The 16,301-nt window shown below is 37.0% G+C and overlaps 1 long non-coding RNA gene across 1 annotated transcript; it reads right to left on the bottom strand.

The window, feature by feature from the left end:
* Positions 1-1,150: 1,150 nt before the first annotated feature.
* On the bottom strand, positions 1,151-5,823 carry LOC145981142 (uncharacterized). The gene is made up of 4 exons (XR_014440935.1): positions 5,672-5,823; positions 3,566-3,703; positions 2,932-3,058; positions 1,151-1,318 (listed from the first exon to the last, which is right to left on the bottom strand). It is a non-coding gene; the product is annotated as an uncharacterized LOC145981142 (long non-coding RNA).
* Between the last annotated feature and the right edge of the window lie 10,478 nt (positions 5,824-16,301).

Here is a 16,301-nt window from a genome sequence, read left to right as displayed (position 1 = left end):
AGGCATAATGCAATGGTTTGGATTCCACTTCAAAACTGTAGGTCCAGCCCCAATTAGCCTATCTGAACATAAAGTGGACTTGAAACCATACCTCTCCATTTACTACAATATGTATGTGTGCGCGAATGCATTGTAAGGATATGATACATTCACAAAGAAAAACAGTTATGAGGAAAAGGTGAAATATGTTTAAAATCCTTCCAAGCAAAAAACAAATTCTCAGTGTTTTCAGATATTCAGGAATCCTGTGAACATGGGCGTCCAGAAGGGGGGCAAGGGGGGCCATGGCCCCTCCCTGGAAAATGAATGTGTACCTAAAAATTATATATTTCACACATGATTTCATTTCAATCACAGTAATTTATGTTAATTATTATAAATTCGTTGAAGAAACATGATAATTTCAGACTGAAATATTGTTTTTTGAGAGGGCACCACTATTTTGGAGGAAAATATGTGTCCTTTGCCCCCCCTGGAAAAAATTACCTTACTTGCCCCTCCCTGGAAAAAATTCTGCGGACTTCCATGCCTGTGAATAACATAATAGAAAGCAGAAAGGAAAACTTAGCCCTCAAACCTTAAAATTTCAATGTTTTAGCATTTATGGAAATACATTTCCATAATGAGACTACTTTGTTAGTACAATAATTATTATTACTTAAATTAGGAAATATTACAAAAATATCTGTAATTGAACTGAAAAAAAATAATTTCACTTCAAGTTCCTCACAATGCAACAAGTAAATCACAAATTGCACTCATAAACACACACAATACTATAATAAGCCGAAGTTTTTCTGTAGGCAAATGATGAAAAGATTCTCTCTCCTTGACCACATGAATTCTACAAAAGTCTGAGAAGTTCCTAGATCTGACTTTATTCTCATCTTCAGGGTAAAGGTAAAGAAGTAATTCTAGCCTGAAGATAGTGGCATTATTCTCAAAAGCTCAGAAACAGTTGCAGAACCCACTTGATCGATAGCCCAAGAGAATCAATTCAACATAAAAAATTAATAAATAAATAAGTAAAATAAGATTAAAAAAAACTGGATTTTACTGACATTACTACCAATCTTCCATCCCTGCTATTGGTGCAATCCTCAAATACTTTTCAGTTTTAAAAATGGAATTTTCAAATGAGATATAATAATTCAAATAATATAAATAATTTATTCAAATCAACCAAGTACATAATTATAATTTACTTTTTATTTATTTTCACTTTACACTTGTTTCTTTGCATTTTGTCAAATAATTACTACATTGCACTTGTGCTTTTTTCTTCTTAACTTAGGACCCTTCTGCTGGATTAAATCACCTGGGAAGAAGAAATATACCATTAAGGAATTTGATACAAAACCAAATGCTATTGCAGCAGCATAAATTTAAAATTTCATTAATTCTCAAGTAACAGAATAACATTGTCAAAGGTGTTCAGTGGTGCGTAAGCTCAGTAGTAGTTTCCCACTGATACAGTTCCCTCAAAAAATAAATACATATGTGGAAAGGTGGCAGAAATTGTCACCATTCCATGAAGGCACATGGTTCCACATTATCTACTGGCTACAGTGGAGATGATGTGATCAGTACCATGTTTCAGCTGTCTCACCCCCTCCCTTCCCAGTTACCCATAGAGTAAAGTAATTTGAAAAAGTAACTATACTAACTTAGCTACTAAGCCAGCCCTGGTTTATTTCAGTCTGTAGAGCAATGACATGATTTGCCAAAGAACTTGGTTTGTGTCCTGGTCAAGCCTGAATTGTCTTTGCAAAAATTTCTACGCAGTACATCTCCTATGTGAACCATGACAATCCAGTTAGTTGGGTGTCTTTACTGCCATGAGACAATTGAAGTCTGCATTATGTCAGTTCAAAACAAGAAGAGAACTTCTTATGTACGTTTTTGCAAGTTTTCATTTTCAGTGTCATTACGAGTATTATTAAAGTGGTTAACAGAAAACAAAACTAAAATTCAAAAAAGCAATGAAACAAGAAATGGAGATACAATAACATGCTGTACTGTAGCCTGCATGTTGAAATGCAATCATGAAAATATGTATTCCATATTTGTTTTTATTTGTAAAATGACATATATCATCATCATCATCAGTATTCCACCACGTTTTCCACATTTTTAGAGAAGTTTGCAGATTTCATCCATATATTTAATAGAAACATAATCCATATTTAATGGAAACATGGTCTCCACTTAACGTTTCATGAAATTTAGTGTATAGCTGTGGTAAATTATGGTATCACAGCACTGGTGGGGCCCAACTTCCACATTGCGCTGTGCCTTCATGTCATGGTGCATGATGGGCTTTACCTTACTTCCGTTCCGTGTGTGCCAAATCATATGGTAAACCCAGTACTGCATTCAGTGTTTAAACCATTCATCTTTTAGATCTAAGAGACAATACTAAGATGAGAAATGACCAATATTATGATTAAATAATAAATGGTACAGTGGGATGCACAAGTATTGGGTCAGCAAATTGTCCATAACAATTTTCATTCATATTTCTCTTGCTTCTTTCGTGTTTTTAGGGACTGACCTTTTATGTATGCAAGTGCTGGTGTAGAAATTTTCAGCAGCTTGTTTGACATTTTGTTTCATTTTTTTAAGCACTCATTTCGTAAAACAAGGGCAATAAACATGGCGATGGACAATTTACTTTGCAATTCTTATGCATCTCATTGTACAACAAACCACATCCATACTGACAAGAAGACTCAAACTCTGAATGTTTGGTGATTAAAGTATGGGTCTAGCACTAAAACCACATTGCCACTGACCCAACCACCTGTTTTATGCACTGAATTGATGTGAATATTTCAGGAGAATTAAAAATATTTGAACTACAAATTTGGAGCTTTTTAATTATTATGTGAAAGTTTGTGCAGTGTTCCATTCACACATGATACAACATACCTTTTGCCAAACTCCAATGTGTTGCATGCTTGAAATGGATACTGATATAGCATTTAGGAAGCCAAGCATTCTATCAATCCTTCCTCAATTGAAATCATAATTTCCATGCATTCTATTAGGGACGATCCTGTAATAACAATAATAAATTTAAGAATCTCATTCAAAATATCAAATATATGAACAAACAAAAAAAAAAACAACTTGCATTCAATACACGTAAGGGTTATTTCAAAGAATGTCAATTGGCCCACTTTTAAGGAAAGCCCACTCTGACCTTAAATAGTTACAGGAGTTTGTATGATAAATTGGCAGCATTTTTTAAAAAAGTAGGCCCTGTGTGTTAGTATCAATTCAAGTAATTGTTCAATTCCATGACCCACTCTTTCCACATACAGCCATTCACATGGGAAGTAAAGGTAAAGGGATTGAATAATAGTTGTCAGAACACAAGATTGAAAACTTTCAATAACCTTTACCATGATTTATTTTATTTATCTTTCAAGCTAACTTCCAACCATTGAGTGAGTAACATTTCAAATTTCTTATAAAAACTTATTGGATCCATTTCTAATGGGAGGAGGGGTGGGTATTTTGTTGCTTCAGGTTCTAGTTGAAAACATGAAAAGCAACTTACTTGTGGATCTTGTCCAAAAGAGGTTCCAATGCAGTTTCTAGGACCTCCCACAGAAATTTCACAGCTCACTACCCATTGGCACAGTTCTTGGCATATCTTTTACTTTCCAGACTTAAAATCAGAATTTCTCATAAAAACCTGTAATTAAATGAATTTTGAGCATGAAAACCATAAATTATTAACAATTTTGAACAGGTTTAAACTTAATGATAACAATCAAACCATAAATTACCTAAATCTACTGTATTAAACTTATGTTGTGTCATTGTTTTGATTACTAGAACTTTAAATCCAAATTTTGTCCAAAATTGCAATTCTTGCGAGAGAAAAAGAATTTTAAATCAGTCATAAGATACCTAATTACAGTTAAATATGCATGAATGCTAATTGTTGCAGTCATAAACAGTTTAAACTTGAAGGGAAATACAAAATAACACCAAGAACTAACATCTTTCATGTCAGTACCACTCAGTTTTTATGTAAAAGTGTCATTCTTGGAAAATGCCGCAAAACCGAAGGAATTTTGAATTATTACAAAAATTTTGCTTTTACTTCACATTATTTGCTTAGAACTAGCAGAAGGATTTTAAGTGGATGCTCAATATGTTATGGAACATCCAAATAGTTAATATTAGTGAAAATCAATGTTGCCATCTTTTTTTTTTAGAAAATTCCTCAGTGTTCCGCAGATAAAAATTTCTAAGTTTCAATTTTGTTTTCACATACAAAGTTAAATATAACACCTCCAACTTGTGTAAATGTACACTATTATAATTACTCATAAATTTGTATTTTTAACCATTCACTTGACATTTTGTCAAAATTATGTAATTCTACTTACCTAAATACAAAATTATGAATAAAATGAACAATATTGGGAGACCAGTTCTTCATTTATAAATCTCCCATGGGATTAAATACTTCTCAACAGATAACCTTAGCTAGATCAAAATATCTTTACTCTGATGGGGTCTAGAACCCAATATTGAATTTTACTATAATTTTGGGACTTTCAGATAAATTTCGGCTAATTTCCATGATTTTTTTTTCAGTGTACAGGATAAGTGAAGGAAGGGGACAATTGAAGCACACCGTGTCATTTTTTTCCCGTAAAGCTTTTAAACCCTTCCCTGGAATTATTTATGTGTGGAGGTTCAGGATTAACAGTATCATTCAGTCACTACTGATGAAATCCATACAATTTCAGCCAGTACTTTTAGGCTGTTATGCCAGATGAATAGTTAGGTACCCTTGACTTTCTGTACCACCAAGTGAAAGTTTTTGCATTTTTTATAAAGATTAAGTTATTTATGTAGCTTTTCTGCTGTTTTTAGCTCAGGGAAATGAGTTATGGTGAAGTAAAGCACCTAGTTTCCTTAGCCAGAAGCAGGGAAGCTCGAAGGCTTTGTGCAAGTGCACCCAAAATATTAATAATAAAAGTCAATAATTGAAAATAAATATTAATTTTACATTTTAAATGTATTATAAAATAAAGTAAATCAAACACGAAGGACTTAAAACTCACAAAACCAAAATAGAAGTGTAACTATTGTTAGTAGTGCTAAGTTTGGTGACGTTATCATTTGCACGTATTTTAAGCTATTTGAATATGCATACACCAATTTTGACCAATAAAAAGTTGCGAAAGTACTCCGAGATAGGAGGTTTTTAATTTACGTGAGCTGTGGTTTGGGATCAAATATCGCGGTTGTTCGTGCTTTCCGCGCTTAGAAGCACATTCTATGTTACATAAAACATCAAAACCTGTCAAGTAAGAAAAAATTGTACCTCAGAGACTGTTACTAAACATTTCTACCATCCGTAACTCGGCTATTGCAAGTTTCTGCTTTCAAAAATTTCTGAGTAGGCTACTACTTGTAAACAACAGACACGCACTTCATATATCGTTTGTATACTACCTAATGAAAATGACCGGTATTTGCAATGAATTTATATCTTCCACTACACAAGCAAATTGAATAAATGCACGTGGTTTTGGCTTCGTTGCATAGTACAGCAGTACAATAATAATAATATAGCACTAATAAACTGTGTTACAATGAATTTTCATTCCATTATGTTAAAAAATAAAAACATTATACGTACCTTGAGTTATGTAGATTTACTTTCCACGCAGGCATTCGAAGCACAACCATCGATAAAGAAGCACAACACAGCAACAAAAACATACGCTTCGGCCATGTTGGCCTGTGAAAGTTGACAAGCGACACAAATGCGCATGCGCGGCTTGGTCTAAAACGGTATGGAAGTATTTCCGATTCCACGGTCGAGTCCGTAAAATTTTTACGGTAGGATGTATTAAATTTCACGGTAACTTCTAACAGTGTGTGCGTAAGAACACTTTCGCTTTTGGCACTTACAACGTGTACCACTTTTAGTAGTCAATTTAAATGTATTGCAACCACAGAGTAGCAGTATCCTGTTATCTTTCAGAACTGAAGCAAATGTTTCAGCCCCTCTGAGCTCCAACTGACATTAGCAGGCCAACAATTGCTGAATGTGTCTCAAAACATGTTCATTTGCATTGCACTTTGGTTCTTCAACTATGAAATGCCCAACCGTGAAATGCCCCTTATAGCTCTGTCTATGGCTTTTACGGTTTGATTTGATTTTGTTTATTTCACGTTGCTTCACAAACATGGATAGCATTACACGAGCCTCACAAGAGAATTATACTGGCTGCGAGTCCAGACGTCAGAGCTCGCTAGTCAGCAAAATACAGTTCAGGGTGTACTACTTGGAAGTGAGAGACTTTTCCGATGAACATATGTTATCATATGTTTAACAGTTATTACCTGCGTAAATGGTGTCAAGGATTTGTTGGATACATGAACCTGCTATTTTGCTAACCAATACATCCCAGGAAACTCATCATGATATGAAGACCAACCCTGCTTCTGAGAACTATTTTCAGTTCTTATTGGCTACGACGCAGAGTGATTTGATACACAATGGTTGATGATGTGATGAGGTGTGTGTGATTATACATCTTTGATTGCCCACCTATATAGTGCAATGTGGAGGAAATACGAGTACATCTCTGAAAGTAATGAAATCACTAGCTACGGTAGGTGAACGCTTTTGTCGATTATTTGTTACAGACCATGAAACAGAGGAACTCGTGTTGTGTTCGTCCCTAAGCTTGTGTTAGTCACTTCATCTATTTCATCTTATCACCATTCATTCTCATCTTCGCGATATCCAAAAGTGACAGAAAAGCAACGTGAAATAAACTTAATCAAAAGAAATCAAACGACGAAAGCCATAGCCAGAGCTATAAGGGAACATTTCATAGTTTAAGACAATCAAATGAACAGGCAGAGCTATAAGGGTACATTTCATAGTTTGACACAATCAAATGAACAGCTAAAGCTATGAGTACATGATTTTTGGATTAGAAAACAGAATGGAATCTTTGATAATTAGCTATATTTATCAATATAATCAATTTCATAGTTTAACACAATCAAATGAAATCAAACCGTGAAAGCCATATCCAGAGCTATAAGGGTCCATTTTATACTTTAACACTCTTCACGCTACTTGAGTGACCAAAGTTTATTGCAATTAGCATATTTTTGAGACTCGTTCAGTTATTGTTGGCTTGCTCTATTCAGAAGCAAATGCTAATGCCAGTTCAAGCTCCGAGGCTCTGGAACATCTTGAAATCTGGAAATGAAATATCTTATCTACATTTGCTTCAACTATGAAAGATAACATTTGTATTGGAGAAAAGGCATACTAGACTAATACTAAACAGCGAAAAAACTAAACTGATTAATTCACAAAAGAAAATCTTAATAAATACCCTCAAACCAACAATGCATAACCTCCCACTAACATCCCGTTAGTTTGAATACTTATTACAGCCACTCTATCGCAGAATCCTAACCATTCAACTTTTAAATTCCATTTAGACCATTTTCTTTAAAACCATGCCGGACCCTGTGGCCGAGTGGTTAGCACATCGCGCTACGACATCAAGGGTCCCGGGTTCGAATCCCGCTCGGGCTTGGTTGTTTGTGAATGTCCATTCTTCAATTTCATCCTTTCATCACTCATCCCCATCATCACAAATTAGCCAAGAGGCACAAAACGCGAAGTAAAATAAACTAAATCAATCAATCAATCAATCAATCAATCAAATCTTTAAAACCATTCCCCGAACACAAGCCAAACAACTCACTAATCAATTTCAAATTGTATAATGCAACCAAGTGTTCTCATACATTTAAATTCGCAGGATTTTTACTGACCTAGAGTGTGGTGTCATATTTCTTTCATACGCGAGGAACCTTTAATATCTCCTTTTCATTCGCCTTCATTAAGAATTAACGGCAAGTGCTTTAAGGGCAGAGGCAGCTAGTATCACACACACTAGGTGTTCTTTCACGTAGTTAAACAGCCTAACCGCATGAAGCATGCTCACACAACAAGGAGGGCTCCCTAGGGCCTGACTTATCGGTGACTGATGGTTGGACCCGAGGGAGGCTGCTGTTACCTGCAGCGCCAGTAGATCTGAGTAGGGCCCCACTCAATACGGCGGAGAGCTTTGGGGGACCGTATTGTCATCGTCATTGTAAAATGTGCATTTCATAGTGGACAAAGTATTAAGGAATCCAGTTCATTTTCAATCTATGTAGCTACTTATGTTCGAGACACGTCATCAACATCAGTGGCAGAGGAAAGGGGGCCCAATTTTTGAAGCGGGTTACTGTGCGTACCACCTAAATCCGTAAATTCAATTGTATCCCCCTCTTAGATAATTTGACAGACGCAAGGTGCTACTGCTAAAAGAAACTTTTTTTCAATTCGATCACTAAAAAAAAGTTTACATTGTTTATAACTTAAAAGCACCGTCTTCCTTACCACAGAAATTCATACCATTGTAAACTTATTCTATTACGTTGTGCTTGCTTCTACTAGTTAGTTCATTGACCTGTGTTCTTGAAATCCTCTATAAGGAGATGAAAATTGTTTAAAGTGTGTGTGGAACGATGGAATCACGTAAAGTTTACTCTCAGAAAATCACGCTCCAGACGAATGCTCTTTTGCGTAAGGGAGATACACTTTTTTAAAAAAAGATAAGATACAAATCTTCTTCATTACTTATGGCATATGACTGACCTAAAAACGTTCCTGCGCCACTGATCTACATTCACGAGGTTCCGGGAAAATTTATTAAAGTTCAATTAGCAGATATAATAATATTCACTGTGCAATAGTATGAAATTGGATTCATATCACTAAAATATATTCCCTATTGGTCGTAAACATAACTTGGTTAGGGCAAGGGGACATTGGTCAGTCCATAATATTTAGGTTGTAGGTCCAGTCCCGATTAGCCTTCTTGTGGATAACGTGGACCAACTAACTCGCTCAACTAACTAACATAATATTTAGCATTATTAAAATTTGGAAGTTAATTGTACTTTCTTAACCTTCTCGGTCCTGAGGAGGGAAATCATGAATATTTTTTTCTTATTTCGCAAATGTAACATTTATGAAAATAGCCATGGATGCTATTTTTGTGGGATATAAAACTTTTTGATCTTTCCCCCCTCTATGTCCCAATTTCGTTTCTGCCCCTCCCCAAGTTACGCCCAATTTTCAAATACATTAAGCATCCACGTTTTATACACTGGAAAATAACAAAAGGAAAAAAAAATGTGCAGAGTTTCTCCGGAACCATCATGTGCGTTTTCCTTTTCTTCTCGACCTACTAGCCTCTAACACGCCATCCACGTTCTCACCGGCGCTTGATAGTAGCAACAAGTGAGCGTCGGTCAGAAGGTTGGATGCATAGTCGCTGGTTTCAATGTATCAAATTGAACTATAGATTTGAAGTTTTACCGTGGTACAGTTCCCGCCAGTGAGTAGTCCGACGTCTCAGAGCTGTCGTTATCAAATATATATTTGGTGTAAACATGGTGACATACTGTGCTGTTGCACGAGTCGTTCAGGAGGGTAAGAAAATAACGTTATTGAGTTAATTCAAGTCCTTTGTGCCACAGGGATCGCGAAACCGTAAGTCGCGATATACCTGTGATTTGTTACTGACAGCAATCTTGATGTCAAATCCTGTATATATTGTAATGCGTAAGAAAGGGCGGAAGTCGAAGATTACGGAAAGATAACTGAGCCCGGCGTTGGTTCCTCCCTTGTCGATAAAATTACGCATACCCAGACATTAATTAACACAAAACACAAAATCTTAACAAACACCCTTAAGCCGGCCACTGTGGCGGAGTGGTTAACACTCCGCGACGAGGCGAGGTAGCGAGCAGACGTGTCTAGCGAGCGCTCCCGAACATTCGTCAAGTAGAGTATAATCAACACGCGGAATTAGTTTTCTACAGACAGGTGAATATTATATTAACAGACGAGCGAGCAGCTCAGTACCAGTGACGTTAAGTGGACGTATGTAATTTCTCAGTCATGCCGGTCAAGAGGTTAAATACTTTGCAATTTTCCTTCGCCCGTGTGCAGCAAAGACCGACCACGCTCGCCATCCATGAATGGATGAGAGATGTAGTGAAATTGCGCGTTGCCGACGTGTTGAGTATCGAAGTAGACTTTGTAAAACACCAAGTGTTTGTTAAAGTAAGCACCGAACAATTTTGCACGGAAATAATAGCACGTAGTAAAGGAACCTTCGTATTTACAAACGACACGGGAGAATATGATATACCAGTACATAGAGCAGACAAACCTGTCACAATCGTTCGTATTCATTTAGTGCCCCTGGAATTACCAGACAGTGCCATAACAACCGAAATGTCCAAATACGGAATTGTACAAACAGTACGAGATGAAGTTTATTCCCCCTCTCTCCCCTACCCAGTCAGAACGGGCAGGAAAATAGTACGCATCATCTTACAAAAACCGGTGCCATCTTACATTACGTTAAATGAAGAGCGTTACTGGACCACATACGAAGGGCAACCTAAACTCTGTTTTAGATGCAATGCGCAGGATCACCTACATCATCAGTGCCAGAATAGGTTGGCAAGGTCGACACGCACTGCTGGATACGCTGCAGCGGTGGTAAATACACTCCCCAGTTCTTCACACCCTCCTAGGGATTCAACTGCTCATGACCAGGATATCCGAACTATTTTACCAGTACCGGCATACCGACAGGCTACACCAGAGGACCACAAGGAACAACACGAGCAGATGGAAGTCACTGAAGACAACGAGACCAAGGTCAGTACTAAGATCTCCAAACCCCCACAGTTAAATCCGCAAGAAAATAATGCAAGTGACGGGAACAAGGAAAGTGTGCACGAAAGTGCAAGTGAAAGTGTAAGTGGGAACGAATCTATAGTTCCAATCACCCTATTCGACTTCCCGAATCAAGACCCCCAAATTCCAACAAGTTCGATGTTCACAGCAGCAGAATTTCCAGCACCTACCCCCAAAAAAACCCGCTCACGATCCGCCAGGGATGCGAGGAAAAATGCTACAGACCACATGACCTTACGTCCGAAGAAACAAAAAAAGGATGACGTGGTAAGTACAGCAGTAGAAGTACAGCTCAAGCCCAAGAGAGATAACCCTATTCAACCAAACCCTTTTTTAGGAAAAGAGGAAACAAGCTTAGAACTAATAGGGGCAGGGACACATAAACCAAGTGATACAGAAATGCCTCCAGTTCATATCTCAGGTAGTGAAGAAGAGATATGAGTGAGTATGCCCAGCGTCAAAAGTGGAACAATTGCAGAGCATAAAGTACAAAAAATAATTAATGCTTTGCTTAAATAAGATCCTGTCAACCCTAATGTACACATTTACATTAGCAACGATTAACCTTAACAAATTACAAAGTCAGAATAAACTAATGGCGTTAAATGATTTTCTGTCACAGTCGGATATTGATATCGCCTTCCTACAAGAAGTAGGCATTGACAATTTTTCACCCCTGGCAAGGTACAAGGTTCATAATAATTTTACTGCCACATATCAAGGCACAGCAATAGCGGTGCATCAAAGACTTGATTTACATAATGTTACCTTCCACCCATCAGGAAGATTAATAAGTGCGGAATTAGGTCCCTTGTTTTTATGCAATGTATACGCGCCTTCAGGAAGTCATAATAAGCAAGAACGAGAACACTTCTTTTCGACAATCTTAAGTCCAGAATTGACATCCCATACACTGAATGCGTTAGTGGCTGGCGATTTCAATTCCGTCCTAGACAGGCAAGATCAACAACCAGGTTATAATTTCTCCCGCGCACTCTATGAATTGACAAAAGGTTTACAGTTAACAGATGCATGGAGTAGTAAAAATAGAGACCAACCAGGATTTACACATTTTACAACTCGAAGTTCCTCACGCATTGACCGATTTTATATAGCGAAGGGTTATAAAGGAAATATACAAAGTGTAAGTGTGTTCCCTGTGTGCTTCAGTGATCATAGTGCCTTAATTTTAAAAATAAAATTGGAACAAAACAAATCACATATGGGAAGAGGATACTGGATGCTAAATTGTTCCGTATTGGCAGATAAAAATTATGAACTGTTAATAAAAGACACTTGGCAAGAGTTAGTTAGGCGTAGATCACCCAGTAAGACTTTGACAGATTGGTGGGAATTCATTGTAAAACCAAAATTTCGTTATATTAGTAAAATGTATAGTATAGACAAAAGTAGAGATTTTAACAACATGTATAATTTCTATTATGCCGTGTTACACGACTTACAAAGTCAAGCTTTACAAGGTCATGTAAATAAGCCTTACATTAACGAGATGAAATCAAAATTACTTTCTTTACACCGAAAAAAGAGAAGTATCGTAAAAATCAAAAGCAAAAAGTTACCCTTGGATAATGACGAAGAGGCAAATTTATATCATATTTTACAAGAGCATAGACACGTTAAAAGTCACCTAATAACAGAGATAACAGACGCTACGGGACAGGACACAACTAATCCTAGAGTAATTCAGAACATATTTTTACAGTATTATTTAAACTTAATGGGTCAAGCTTACAATCCCTTAGAAACAGAGTGGGACTTCACAAACCAAGTGACAGAAAGACTAACAGAAGAAGAGCGAACGGAAATTAGTAAACCTTTTACGAATACCGAAGTAAGAAATGCAGTTTTCAAAGCGGCCAGAAATAAATCAACGGCAGAGGATGGCCTGCCCTCAGACTTTTACCAAACCTTTTGGAATCTCTTTGGAGATGTTTTCACGCAATGGGTTAATGAGGTATTACAGAGTGGGAAATTAGGGTCCTCAAGTCGAACAGGAATAATGGTTTTTATTCCAAAAAAACTGAAACCCAAAGTGGTTTCTGACTACCGCCCGATTACAATTCTAAGTAGTGACATTAAGATCATTAGCAGATGCTTAAATACCCGCCTATTTCCTTACATGCATAAACTAATAGGGGACACCCAATATGCATGTAATCCTCAAAGAACGATTCATCATTTATTACAAGCCATACGTGACGTAATCATTACAAAACAAAACCAGCAAGCTAGCAACGCAATTTTATCAGTGGATTTCTCACAGGCTTATGATAGAGTTAGTCATAACTATATGTACAGTGTTTTAAAGGCTTTTGGTTTTGGAGACACCTTTATAAAATGGATACAAATTTTGTACGGAGACATTCAGTTAAAATTAAAAATTAATGGGTGTTTCACGAAAACTTTCCAAATGAAAAGAGGGGTTTTACAAGGAAGTCCACTTAGTAGTGCATTATATGTATTAACACTGGTTCCCTTACTTAAAAGAATAAAAGAAATAAATGAAGGCATTTCTGTCATGTCAACAACGATACAAGTTAGTAGTTTTATGGACGACATTACATTATTTTTAAATAGCGAAAGGGATTTGGAGAATGCCCAACAATACTTGAAATATTTCGAAAATGTCTCGGGCGCAAAGCTAAATGTAAACAAAACGTTTTTGTTACCTTTGGGAGTCAACAATTTGTTTAGTAATAACACTAGTGTACGTGTAGTACAGAAAGTAAAAATTCTAGGTATACAATTTTATGCAAATATTAGTGACACCATTGAGCATAATAGTCGGTTAGTAACCGAAAAAGTGATATATACTTTACGTGCAAATCAACTCAGGTTTCTTTGTTTGAAATCGAGAGTGAGATACGTAAATATTTACGCTCTATCGAAGCTTTGGTACCTATCCAAGACATTGACCTTGTCCGTGAAGCAAACAGCCAGGGTAAAGCAACAGGTTGGTAAATTTCTCTGGCATGACTCAGTGTTCCGTGTGGCTATGAGCGAACTATACCTCCCGGAAAAGAGGGGAGGTATGAACCTAAAGAGTGTGGCGATACAATCAAAAGCTTTATTTATCCAAAGCGGTCTTTCAGCGATATTTTCTCCAACTGAATCCACCACGCAACGCATAATAATTACAATGTTAAAAGAAGTACCATTAACAGCACCAATGGATATAAAAGTTATACCCAGAGAATTAGCGTTTTATACTGAGTACGTTATACATACATTTTACAAAACTGTGAAACAAACTTATGATTGTCCTTCTGTTAAACAGATTTACCGAGAGCAACTTAGCGCAAATATAACAACCGTTAGAATTGAAAGAGAAAATCCACAATGTAATTGGAAACAAATATGGAACAATGTAACGGCGAAACACCTAACGAACAAGGCATCATCTATTTGGTACAAAGTGATCCAACAAGTTATTGTAACGGCAGATAGATGTCACAAATATGGTTTTAGTAATTCTCCAAATTGCTATGATTGCCAAGCACCAGATTCGATTACCCATAAGATAACAGAATGTAAGAAAGCAGCCACAGCTTGGTCAAAATTAAGAACAATGCTAAGTAGAATTTGTCGTATTTCACCAAACCAGGTATCAGTTAAAGACATTATTTTACCAGAGTTCCACTTGTTTCCAAGCACAAAGCAACAATCAGTTCAGTGGCTTATAGCACAATACTTAATGTTTGTATTTCCTGTGGGGAAAAATTATAATTACTTGGACTTTGGATTAACTATAAGACAAGAATATCAACAAATGTCGTTAGGTTATAAGAAATTACACTATGCCAACTTTCTAAATGTAATACTTGAATAACATATCTGTAAGAATTGTAAAGAGTTACTGTAATTGTTGACTAAAATGGAATAAAAAAAAAAAAAAAAAAAAAAAGAGTGGTTAGCACATCGCGCTACGACGCCAGGGGTCCCGGGTTCGAATCCTGGCCTTGGCATGGATATTTGTGAGTCCATTCATGAATTTCAACATATTATCACTCATCCTCATCTTTGCAAATTAGCCAAAAGTGGTACAAAAAGCGAAGTAAAATAAGCAAATAAAAATCCCACCAACATCCCGTTAGTTTGGATACTTATAATGCCACTCTATAGTAGGATACCAACCATTCAAATTTTATTGACTTTAATTTAGATTTATTAATTTAATTTAGGTCATTTTCATGAAAACCACGCCGCGCAAACAGGTGTTGCAAGACATTTAAATTGGAAGGTTTTTACTGCACTTGACCCAGGTATTTTCTCCCTCATAGGAGAACACTTTTAATCCCTCCCTTCCAGTTTTTCTTTTCGTTCCTTCAATAAGATTTACTAGCAAGTGGTGTAAAGGCAGACACCGCAGACACACAGGTGTTCTTTCACGTTGTTAGACAGTCTAACCGCATGAAGCATGCTTACACAACAAGGAGGGCTCCCTAGGGCCTGACTTATCGGTGACCGATGTTTGGACCCGAGGGAGGCTGCTGTTACCTGCAGCGCCGGTAGATCTGAGTTGGGCCCCACTCAATACGGCGGAGAGCTTTGGGGGCCGTATTGTCTTGTCATGTAAACCTGTCAAACAGCAGATTAACGCTACATAACTTTTTCTCTATTCCCACATGAGACTGGAGAGCCAGTGGGGAACGGAGTCATGCGCTGCTCTTGCAGTCTATCAAATGATACTAATACTCAGACAGGCATGACGCAGACTCCTCTAAATCCCGACACAAATTACACCAACTAAATCAGTAAAGTTCAAATAAGTGAAGTTCAAATCTCACTAAAATTCAAAACTAACACTTCCAAGATACTGCACAATCCCACTAACACCCCTTATTTCGACTATATTAGAGCCACTCTTCTACAGATGCCACTGCACAATTATATTAATACATCTTACATTTGCTCTTTTGAATTCGTCCCCATTAAGTTCCGATTCGATTCACAGTAATTAAACTACACAAGTTATACCAGATGACCACGAGTCGCCAAACATTTTAGATAGAAGGTACGCGAAAACATTTCATTTTCCTTCTTTTTTTTTTCCTTCTAAGTGAGATTCCTGATGAGTGCCGGAAGACAGAAACCAGATGTGCCAACACACACTAAGTGTGTCTTTAAGTAGTTATCAAAATAACCGCATGAAGCATGTCATACATAAGGAGGGCTATCTACAGTTCTACTGTACCTGGCTTCACAGGTAGTAGGACCCAAGAGAAGCTGCCATTACACCGCAGCGCCGGTTGAACTGAGGTGGGCCCCACTCAATACGGCAGATATCTTTGGGTGGCGTATTATTCTATCTATCTATCTATCTATCAATCTATCTATCAATCAATCAATCAATCAATCAGTCTCTTTGTCTTTCGGATTGAGAACCGTGACTGGCCGTGTCAATCATGGACGTCCAGAGAAGTTCTTTCAGGGAAGGGAAGGCAAT

The sequence above is a fragment of the Lepisma saccharinum genome, chromosome 2 (assembly GCF_977018435.1).
Source record: "Lepisma saccharinum chromosome 2, izLepSacc3.1, whole genome shotgun sequence".
NCBI classification, from domain to species: Eukaryota; Metazoa; Arthropoda; class Insecta; order Zygentoma; family Lepismatidae; genus Lepisma; species Lepisma saccharinum.
Note: the sequence above shows the minus strand (reverse complement) of the source record. Positions and strands in the feature narration are given on the sequence as shown.